Source organism: Sus scrofa, chromosome 1 (assembly GCF_054392235.1).
Source record: "Sus scrofa isolate SSC_HxYL_T2T_F1_AM1 chromosome 1, Sscrofa_HxYL_maternal_Yorkshire_Landrace_v2.0, whole genome shotgun sequence".
In the NCBI taxonomy this organism is placed as follows: Eukaryota; Metazoa; Chordata; class Mammalia; order Artiodactyla; family Suidae; genus Sus; species Sus scrofa.
Genome location: NC_139383.1, coordinates 88,129,096 through 88,141,119, shown reverse-complemented (window position 1 = coordinate 88,141,119; position 12,024 = coordinate 88,129,096). Strand labels below are relative to the sequence as shown.

General features: G+C 36.5%; 1 long non-coding RNA gene across 3 annotated transcripts in view; it reads right to left on the bottom strand.

Annotated features, from left to right (window-relative positions):
* The window catches only part of LOC106508944 (uncharacterized), a 768,001-nt gene that overhangs the window by 147,770 nt on the left and 608,207 nt on the right, over nt 1-12,024 (bottom strand). For all 3 annotated transcript variants that reach the window (XR_014807830.1, XR_014807832.1, XR_014807851.1), the window contains one exon: nt 2,549-2,646. This is a non-coding gene — a long non-coding RNA (uncharacterized LOC106508944). Of the gene's footprint in view, nt 1-2,548; nt 2,647-12,024 lie in introns of those variants that run through there.

Here is a 12,024-nt window from a genome sequence, read left to right as displayed (position 1 = left end):
AATACTAGGTTGAAACACAACAATTAGTTTATTCCATCTTGTAAGATACATTCTTTACCAGATGTCAGATCCACTCAGGTCACTCAGTGATGGCCCTTTCCAAGACATGTCAAGTAACTGAAAATATGATGGTAAACATATACACTGATAACCGCTATGGGCAAATACAATAAAAACAAAAGGGTTTATGAATAACAAAGTAAAAAAAAACAAAACAAAAACACTGTCTTAAAAGAAGAATACCACACACGATTAAAAAAGGACATCCTGCTAAAGTCTGCTCTGACTGAAGTCCTTATGCAAGATCCTCCCATGGAACATATCAAATTCCTGGGGAAGATCAAAAATTCCATCATAGATACCCTAAATCGATCTTCTAAATTCTGAAAAGAAAGAGAGGGGACCATCACATTGGAAGGTCCATATGGCTAAGATCTGGCAAAGCCAGCATAGCTACCTGGTAACATTTGATAAAATTTGAACACTTGTCTAAATTCTGTCCCTGATAATCTGATCCATCACAGTATGGGCAAAATGACCATAATATTAAACACTGATAGATAAAATATTTAAGGATAACAAAATAGAGCCTCATCCACAGCTAACATCATTCTGGGGGGAAAAGTATAAAAATAAGGCATAGACTGGAACCATGCTCTGAGAGAACATTTGAGTATTTTCAACTTAATTTTATAAAAGAACTTTCCTCTGGGTGGTAAATATGCACAAATAAAGGTATGCTTATTTTCTGGAGCATTGAAAGAGTCCCTTGTTAAAACAGCCACAACAAAGATTATACTAAAAGATATTGAATATCCTATTCTCAACATAGAACATTCAAGCCATTCTATTCAGAAAGGCAGAACAATTTTACCAGCACAGTTATTCATGAATTCTGCAAGAGTTAGCCTCTTGCTCAAAAATACTATCTTCAGTACCATGAAATCTCTAAAATAGCAGAAATCACCTTACTGAAATGGGCAAGTCACACCAATTAAGTTCTAATAGTGGAATATCTTCAGAAAACACCATGAAAGTCTATTGTTAATCAAAGATTGTCAGAATAAACAATGGCCATAGATAGTACAAAGCTTACAATCAACACCATCAAAAACAGATTCTCAGGAGTTCCCATTGTGGTGCAGCTGAAACAAAACTGACTAGGAACCATGAGGTTTTAGGTTTGATCCCTGGCCTTGCTCAGTGGATTAAGGATCTGGCGTTGCAGTGAGCTGTGGTGTAGGCTGCAGACATGGCTCAGATCTGGCGTTGCTGTGGCTCTGGTGTAAGCCAGCAGCAACAGTTCTGATTAGACCCCTGGCCTGGGAACCTCCATATGCCGCAGATGCAGCCCTAAAAAAACCAAAAAAAAAAAAAAAAAAACCCAAAAGCCCAATAAAAGATTATCCTAAATACCCAAAACCACTGATGGCTACACTCTCTTTGCACATTTTTGTTTATTATCTTTTCATTTGTATTTTTCCTTAAAGTTTTATATACTTCCGATTTATCCCACCATGTTTCTCTTACAATAATATTAAACTGCTTATTTTTAAAATATAATGGAACAATCTCCATTAACTCTACAATACCCCTTCCAAGCTATTGCTTGTCACATGAAAAAAGTTGTGTAAAAGTATGTTATAATGACTTACTAATAATGAACTTCTTTAGATAATGTATAGTTAGGGGACCAGAAGGGGATATAATATTTTTGGAATTCCAAAATGACCATTTGTCTTAAGAAAATCTTAAAGACAAAAGTTCCACAAATGAACCTTTCCACAGAAAAGAAACACATGGACTTGGAGAACAGACTTGTGGTTGCCAAGGGGGACGGAGAGGGAATGGGATGGATTGGGAATTTGGGGTTAATAAATGCAAAATATTGCCTTTGGAATGGATAAGCAATGAGATCCTGCTGTATAGCCCTGGGAACTATATCTAGTCACTTATGACTGATCATGATAATGTGAGAAAAAAGAATGTATACATGTATGTATAACTGGGTCACCTTGCTGTACAGTAGACAATTGATTGAACACTGTAAACCAGCTACACTGGAAAAAATAAAAATCGTTATAAAAAAAAGTCTGGTCCATAATTTGATTGTTGTTATAGGTAACACAGGATAAAAATAAGTTTAAATTCCTTATATAAATCATTGGATGATATAGGATTCTCTTTTAGCTACGCAAGGGAGATCTATGCTGTTGTTGCTACCTTATCCTGTTGTATCTGAATTGACATTACTCCTAAAATGTTTAAATCTATATCTAAGTGAAAAAGAAAATCAACCTGGGTACCTAAAATAGACTCAGAGCCATTGGGATCTGCTTTCTTGGGCAAGCTAGAAAACCCTTGGGTTAATTCTACAGTGCCTTTCTGTCCCATAGTTATTTTTGTTTTTCTCACAGTCATTTTAATAATCTATTGTCCTTAAATTCGAGTGCTTGTATGTAGTCTGTCTCCTGATTGATGATTCAACAAAAGCTCAAAGGCAATAGCAGAATATAATGCTGATCAATAATCAAACCAAAAATCGTACCTCCCTTAAACGAGATCCTCAAACAAACTTCATCTTCAGGGAGAATCAACTGCAGTGGGAAGATCTGAACAATTCATGATGGTCTATTCTCCAGCTCGCTGTGGAAGAAACAAAGGAAAAATTATGAATTAAAAATGCCCTACACTGTAGAAACAAAAATAAACGGATCTTCCATTGCCATGGTAATGAGAGCAAAAAGAGCTCTTTTTCAGCTTTCTTAATAAATAAATGACAGCCCTTTAGTCATCATAAAAATTAACCCCCGGAGCCAGGTTTAAATTTGCTTAATCAAGTAATGACAACTCACTTCAGTAAATATGGTCATGCCAGCCAATCAAACAGAAAATCCCTTCACTTCTGAAAGGCAATCCGTTGGAAAGAGACTCATTCCATTGAATAGGAGTCTAAGGGCTGGCCAGTCACCCAGTCTGACCCAAGTAGACATGCATCTACAGTAAATGTTAAGTCACTCATGTTTCCAAACTTTAGTTAATTATTGAGATCCATGCTTCCCAAACACACTATATAAGGTTGCATTCTGCGCTTCTTAGAGAGACTGTGCTTGACCAGCAAAGCTCCCTCATGTGAGGAAAACAGTAAATTCAGTTGTGTGTGTGTGCGTGTGTGTGTGTGTGCGTGTGTTTGTGTGAGGTTCTGAATGATGGTTTCATCCTTTACAGGGTAGTGGTTACATGGGTATATGCACATTTGTCCAAACACTATACAAAAATCTGTTACTTTTATTTTATATTAAGTATACCTGAATTGAAAAATAGTATTAGGAATAAAATGCATAGCCAAAAAGAAGCAGAGTGAAATGGGAATGGAACACTGCCTATCTGGACTTTCTCACATTCACACCATCAGCCACTAAAACACCTGTATGATCTCAGTGGAATCCACAGAACACAGTTTAAGAACAGCTGCTCTATACACGACAACGACAGCTCAGATAGGCACTGGAAAATATAGTTTACAATTCTTACATAATGGCAATTTAACTAATTTAGAGAGACTTAAAAAATGAACTAAAATTACAGACAAGAATGACCAAAGTGGGGAGGAATGGAGCAGAATTAAATCAACCTAAGATTCCTTAGATTACTCAAGAAGAAGATAGAGATATTGATTAGTTTTTGAATCACTCTCCACATCAAAAGATTCAAGGGTAACATCAATCTGTTAACAGAAAATGTATACTTCCATTTAGCAAAGTAAAAAGAAGAGAATAAAGACAATTTGGCTGGCATTCCTGCTGTGGTGCAACAGGATTGGCGGCATATCTGGAGCACCAGGATGAAGAGTCGGTCCCTTGTCCAGCACAGTGGACATTGCTACACCTGCCACACAGGCCATAGCTGTGGCTCAGATCTGATCCCTGACCCAGGAACTCCATATGCAGTGAGGCAGCCAAAAAAAGAAAAAAGAAGAAGAAAAAAAAATCTGGTTAATCCAATACAGGAAAGGGAAGGAGAAAAAAGAAGCAAAGAAAATGCCCTCTCACAATGATAGGCTACAGCCAGGGCACAGTCTAAGAGCTCTCCAGATCTGCTGTGCACAAGTCTTCACCTCACATCAGTTCCTTCACTCAGTAGGTTGCTTGAATACTTCCACACTGAGTATTTACAGCAGAATAAGAAGCAAATGTTCCAGATTAGGGTTTTTGTTTCAGAGAGCCAGTGTTTTAAACATTTGCCAGTATACTTCTGTACAAAGGAAGTAGAAAATGTGTTTATTCATACTAAAAGCAATAGCCAAACTATGGCTTAGTAATATTAACATATCATCAAACTGGCCCTATGCACCCAAAGCATTTTGGGGTAATTATTCAATAATATAAGAAAAAATTCAGCTAAAGATTTCATAATATTAAGCTTGTGTACAGTTAACACTAAAGTCTGAACATGTATAAAGCAAAACAGAATTACAAAAAGAAATGGAAAACTTAGTAGTCATATTGGAAAAATTTAAAAATATTCCCCTCAGAAAGCTGGCAGATTAAGCTGGCCAAAAAAACAATTCACTAAGTATATGAAAATATTATACTACACAAGTAAGAAGCAAGATCTAATGTACACACAGAGAACACTGCAGCAAGCAAGCACTGAATACAGTTTATTTGGAATTGTAAGACATTTATTTTCTCTTTTTTTTGCCATTTCTTGGGCCGCTATCGTAGCATATGGAGGTTCCCAAGCTAGGGGTCTAATTGGAGCTGTAGCCGCCGGCCTACGCCAGAGCCACAGCAACATGGGATCCGAACCACATCTGCAACCTACTCCACAGCTCACGGCAACGCTGGATCGTTAACCCGACTGAGCAAGGCCAGGGATCGAACCCACAACCTCATGGTTCCTAGTTGGATTCATTAACCACTGCGCCACGATGGGAACACCCTTTTTTTTCTTTTTGCCTTTTTAGGGCCACATCTGTGGCATATGGAAGTTCCCAGGCTAGAGTCAAATAAAGGCTGCAGCTTCTAGTCTACGCCACAGCCACAGCAATGCCAGATCTAAGCCACATCTGCAACCTACACCAAAACTCATAGCAATGTTGGATCCTTACTGCACTGATCAAGGCCAAGGATCGAACCCACATCTTCATGGATACTAGTCAGGTTTGTTACTGCTGGACCTTGATGGGAACTCCCTATATAAGGCATTTCTTAAATTACCATAAAAGAAGTTTCAAATAGCTAAGAATCAGAATATAAACCTTATTTCATACTCATATTGTCATAAAAAGAATAATTAAGAAGAAGGTTGAAATTATACATTTGGAAGCAATTTAAATACCTATTTCATGGATGAGAAACTGAATTTTAATTGAAATTTAGGAAATGTTTGAAACTGCACGGTTCAGCAAAAGCACCATGTTATAAAACTCATGGGATGCTGTTAATCAGGAAGTACCTAGGGAGAAATGCACTGCCTAGAATATAACACATTAGAAAACAAAGGGCTAAAGTAAATGAGCTAAGTGCTCATCTTAAAGTTTAGAAAAAGGTAACAACAAAGTGAATACATCAGGAAGAATGACACATTTTTTAGAAAAAAAATTAAGTAATTAAAGTTCACTACAAAATGGAAAAAAATATCTCTATTATCATTAAAGAAAGAAAAAAAATTAAGTAATTAAAGTTCACTACAAAATGGAAAAAAATATCTCTATTATCATTAAAGAAATCAATCAATCTCTAAAATATACTCACAAAATAAAGAAGCGTAGGGCTTGGAAGCAAAAAACAAAATTATTTGCGCTTGATAAATGGTATAGAAAATTCATGATGCTGTACAGCAAATTATTAGCACTAATAATATTTTTCATCACAATTATTGGATATAAAGTCATTGTAAAAAGAGGCAATAGCATCTTATATTCAGCAACAACCATTCAAATGTAAATCTAGAAAACATTCCCTTGGAAATACCAAGAAAACCTATAAAGTAGTTAGGAATCTATCTAATAATTATGTTCATTTTCTCCAGGTTCATCTATAAATTCATAATAATTTCAAAAACATCCAGGGTTTTTTTTTTATAGAAATTGATAACTGCTCCTAAATCCATTCATAAGAAGAAATGACCAAGAAAAACTCAAATAAACATGGATAAAAAGTATGATACCAAATGCTATAATGGTACTATCCAATTATACATTTATACATATACACATAGAGTTCAGTGGCTCATACATATATATTGATTCAGAGATAAACCTATGGTAGGGATAAACACTTTAAAATAAAGGAGAAAGGGAAATGGAATAGGTGAGAAGCACAGAAAGGATCTATCTGTAGTTACTAATTTCTAGAAAAACTTCTATGAAGGAGAAAGCAAAAATTAGCAATTGTTACTTTTGGTTCTTAGCATTTGGTTTTTGGTTACATTTTAACCTATGTTTTCTCTTTGTTTAAAAATTATCCCAATAAAAAGAGCAAAATTGAAAGTCTATATTGCAGATTGGGAAAGGGTGACACTGAGAGAGACAACACTCCTGAGGCATTTTTTTTTGGCTGTGCCCACTGTGTATGAAAGCTCCTGGGCCAGGGATTGAACCTGTGCCATTGCAGTGACCCTAGCTGCTGCAGAAACAATACTTGATCCTTAACCCACTCTGCCACAAGAGAACTCCTGAGGTATTTAACTTCATTTGCTCAATAGAGAGTATGAGGTCAAGGAAACATTCTTTAATAATATGGGAAAGAGCTGAATACATGTATATAAACAAAAAACATTTTATGATACTGGAGAACGATAATAGAATTGATAGACAGGGCCCTGAGCTTGAATATACTGAATCAAACACACCAGTGAGAAGAAACGATTATAGAACACCTCCGTTAAGTAACAAGAGAAGAGGTTAAACACAGAATACTGCCTTTGCTAGTAGATACGGGCCTGAGGCACAGTTCAATGTGAAACCCCTCTATGTGCAATATAGTCATATACCCTCTTTTCTAATTTTAGCAAAGGTTGGTTTAGCCAAGCAACATTAAGCTTTCTGGATGAGATAGTAGCAAGGTCCCTCAAGAACAGTGTGGACGGCTCAGTACAGTAGGAAACTGGATGCTGTCTTGATAACAAAGGCAGCTGCAGCATGAAGATTCTGTGCAGAAGTTGTATACCTAGGAAGCCTTCCTTTATCTTTGCACCCTTTTCCTTGATCTCTTCCTTTCTCTAATTGCCAGCCCTCTTCAGGGGAACTTTGCATCAATTTGCTTGTGGGGGCAATGTTTGCACTGATATGATTGAGAAGCAGGGTGGAGCAGTTGGGTTGTTCAAGCCCCTAATCACAAGGTTTGTTTTTTCATCAAGATGGTGGCATACTGAACCTGAAGCAGCAAAGGGTGCAATTAAGACCCCGAACCCACCTCCAGGCCTTCTATTTGGGCTAGGGGTGGGGAGATGTAGAAAAATTATTGAGCATAGGAGAAATCCAGGTTTCATTATAGAAATTAGATGAAGTTTCCATTCAGAGAAATGCTTAAGGATTTTATTCTCCTAATAAGAATATTCAGGAGAGAGGGAAAAACAATTTCTTAAAAGGAGAAGAAGCATTCCCAGAGAGGAGAAAAGAATTAGTGGATGGAAGAAATGATTTTAGGGACTTTTATTTTGGGCATTAACCAAGATAAGGATAGATGTGAAGTCTTGTTTTTCTTTGCACTCTACCTATAGAGGGTGATTTTCTCCTTCATGTGACCATTTTTTCTGAGACAATGACATAAATGTTAGATATAAGTTAATGTAAGATCTCAATTTTTCCTTTTAATTTCCTAAAAAGATAGGAATATAATTGTGGGATTTCATTTTCTTGATCCAAACAAAAGAAACCAAACAGATTGGGGTGAGGCCATGCATTTAGTCTTGTTTTGTAAGGCAAAAACCACCACCAACACATCTCCTTTTTAAGGAAAATGTTGTCTGGAAGTTAAGACTTGAGATTGTAAAAGAGTCAGGCTTCAGGCTTCATTCTTTGTCTATAAAATGAGAGCACTGGTCTAATGATGTCTAAAAGAGCTTTCAACTCTAAAATCCTACAATTCAATGATTCTAACTCTGTGACCATTTGCTCAGATGAAGGAAACTATCCAATATCTTCTTAAGAGAGAAACCTCACACATATTCTAGTTATTTTCTCCAATAAAAGCTGCTAGCTATTACAAAATACTTTAATGTATAGAAATGTAGAAGAAGGGTAGATCATTTCTAGGCTTGTGCTTTCTTTTTAGTCCAAGATGGGGTTAACGGCTTGCTTAAGGGAATGATGTTTAGCAGTGGTACGCAGCTATTCCCTCATAGCCTGTGGTATTTAAAGTTTGTTTCTGATATAAATATTTGTTGAATTAAATTAAAGTGCTCTCTGAAAAGCTTATGCACTTTTGATATAACTTTATATTTCATAGGGATTTAAATAGAAAACAAGATTTTTACTAAGGAGATTCAATGAGGCTTCATCACAGTGGTAGTATATTTTGCATGCATAATTACATTCAAGTACCTACAATGGTTTCCTGTTTGCTTCCTATCACACATCAGAGGTCATTGGCTTGAGTGAGAAAATGACTATTAAACTTCGCTGTCTTGCAATGAGATCCTGCTGTATAGCACTGGGAAATATATGTGGTCACTTATGATGGAGCATGATGGAGGATAATATGAGAAAAAGAATGTGTACATCTCTGCATGACTGGGTGACCTTACTGTACAGAAGAAAATTGACAGAACCCTGTAAACCAGCTATAATGGAAAAAATAAAAATCATTTAAAATAAAATAAATAAAATATTATTAAAAATATGCTGTCTTTCTCTGTTTTAAATGGGATTATGGTAGGATATGTCTTACTAGAATAGAGCTCAGGCCATAACATAATAAAAATGATTGCTTCATTTTAACCTAAAATTTGTGATTGAAGGACTATACAGATTTTGTAACTTTCTAAGATATTTAGATACTTAGGCAACTGTGAAATGCTTTTTGATGTATCTACTGAAATATATAGTGTATAGAGCAAAGGAATAATCTCTTAAAAGCATGATGACATCCAAGAACTCACTGGGTCTTTTCCTTGAAGATTTGTTGTTTTTTTTCTTAGTAGAATTTAAATTGTATTTCAGTCACAGACTGCTCTAACTAGGATACTGTTTGGGATGTAGGGAGTTCAAAGTTTTAATTTCATTTGTGACAAAAGGGCATTTGACTGATGCCCTTCAATAATTGGGATAGAAAAGCCTGGCCACACTGAAGAATAAGACACAAATTACTCATATATGAAAACACACTCTAAACAAAGCTGTAAAAAGGTAGAAAGTGAGTATAAATAAATTAAACATTGTGTGAAGTTTAGTCTTGAGGGAATAAAAAGAATAATTTCAACCACCAATGGTTGTATAGATTTTACAGAGAACAGCACATCTAAGAAGGCACCATTTATACTGTGGTGTCTACAATGTGTACACTATAGGTGCCTACTTACATTGAAGTTTTCCTAAAATGAAGGTAACTATCTTTGGGAAAGCTCACCTTTTAAAATACAAACAAGATGTTATGTAGACTAGTATCAGTTTGGGAATCCCAAACTATTATTTTTAACAATTGATTTCAATCTCCCTGTGTTTGTGTACATGTGTGTGTGCATGTGCACATCTGTGTGTCTGCTATAATCTTAAAGTCCACCTATTACCTAAGCTAAATAACATAAAAGTTAATCTGTCATTAATTATGCAGACACAGCAAATATCTACCCCAAATTATATTTTAAATAGAACTTTAAAACAATTCCCTAAAGCAAGCACTATTGAGTTAATGGAACTTAAATCTATATATTTCAAGTGTATAAAACAAAATATCATATCCTTATTTTAACTTTCATGATATGAAAGCCATGGCATATTAGAGAACTTAATTCATAAGAGAATATTGTTTATGTAACACTACTTTTCAATGAAAAAAAAAAAAAGAAGAATCTAAACTCTGTCATTTTAACCTAAAAAATTTCTTTTCAAGACTCTCCTTCTGGAGTTTGCAGTGAGTTGAAGCAGGAATAATTTCTGGCTAATATTAAATTTTCTATTTGAAAATATTACTTTGCCTCAATATTAGTACTCAGTGCTAGAAACATGACTCTAAAATTCACTTTGGGGGAGTTCCTGTCGTGGAGCAGTGGTAAACGAATCTGACTAGGAACCATGAGTTTGCGGGTTCGATCCCTGCCCTTGCTCAGTCAGTTAACGATCCAGCGTTGCCGTGAGCTGTGGTGTAGGTCGCAGATGCGGCTCGGATCTTGTGTTGCTGTGGCTCTGGTATAGGCTGGCAGCCACAGCTCTAATTAGACCCCTAGCCTGGGAATCTCCATATGCCATGGGAGCAGCCCAAGAAATGGCAAAAAGACAAAAAAATAAAAATAAAAAATAAAATTCACTTTGTTCAGTTTTACAGTAATTTAATCAAACCTAATGATATCTCAGAGATGGAGGAAAAGCAAAGATAACCTCTTTTGTATTCTGATTTGCCTTTAAAATTATCACTATCCTATAAAGCTATTCAAAGCTAAGTTGAATCTTTAATAGGCATTTTCTCTTGCTAACAAAGCAATTGTATAGTGTTTTCATTTAAATGTGAAACAAATCAATAATGCAATACAGGCAAGGAAGAACATTTTCATAAAGACCACAGAGTTTTAAATAATGAAAACACTCTCTTGAGAGTCACAAGGACCAGTATCCATGATGACAGGGAATGTGCCTATGGTCATACTCTCCCAGGTCATTGCTTAATCTTTATAAGATTGAGAAATGTTAAATGTCTCATTACTCTTAGCCTTCTTAAAAACTTAAATATTCTAACATGAAGTTTCAAATCCCAAGAATATAATACACTCTTCAGCATTTTCAAAATGTACTTGAATGGGGAAACTTTGTTTTAAGAGACCTTAGTAGAACGACATTTCTGGGAACATGCTTTGGGAAAAGCCGTTGTTTAAAAAAAAGAAAAAAAAAATGGCTCTTACACAGTTGAGAAGAGAAAAGCCTGTGGAATTAACCCCTAGTTCTGTAAAAGGATTTCATTTTTTTCCCTCAAACTGTGGATGGAGCCCAATGCATGACTTCAATTAGCATTTAATTTGTGATCAGTTGTACAAGTCCCAGAGAGAACACACAAGGTAGAAGATTTAATTTGTCAGATTATCCCTGAGGAATCAAAGGAAAAAGTAAGCTGTTGAATTTGCTACTATAGAAAAATATTGTGCCAAAAAGGCAAGCATCTTGGGGTTATGATTATTATTATGATTTATTGCCCAAGAAAGTAAGCTATATTGAAATACAAATCTCCTAGAGATAAGGCCAACATCTAAATGCACCAACAGAGGAAATAAAACAAAATCATGCTAAAACCCAATTTATGAGGTTAAACACATATAGTTTGATTATAAATACATAAAGAGCAAAGGCTGAGTTTATAGAGTCTACTTATGTAGAAACAAGTATCAGACAGGCCATCTGAACCACCGGCCTGGACACTACGGCCTGAGATGCTGGGGAGGTGGCTGGGTGCTAAGACTTAGGCTCTGGAGGTCAGTCCTGGGAGAGGACTGGGGTTGGTAGTGTGGGACAGCCTGAGGGGCTAAGAAGCAGTATGCCATAGGCTGGGGAGTGGAATGCCATGGCAGAGGGAACCCGGGAGAAGATCTGGACCTGCAAGAGTGGCAAGGTGCCATTGTTGGGGAGGGTGAGAGGAGGAGGGGCAGACCGCCATAAGAAATTCCCTGCACGTGAGCATGCGTGTGCACCCAAGGGCTCTCAGAGGGTGGGGCGGTTCTGGTGCCAGCTCCAGGCTGTAAGAAGCCACTAACTAGTCTATGAGAGACTGGGCAGCTCTGACACAGGCTGCGGGTGGTGAGAAGCCAGTTGCTAGTCTACAGGATACCAGGTGCCTCTGGTGCAGGCTGCGGGTGGTGAGAGCCTCTTGCTCA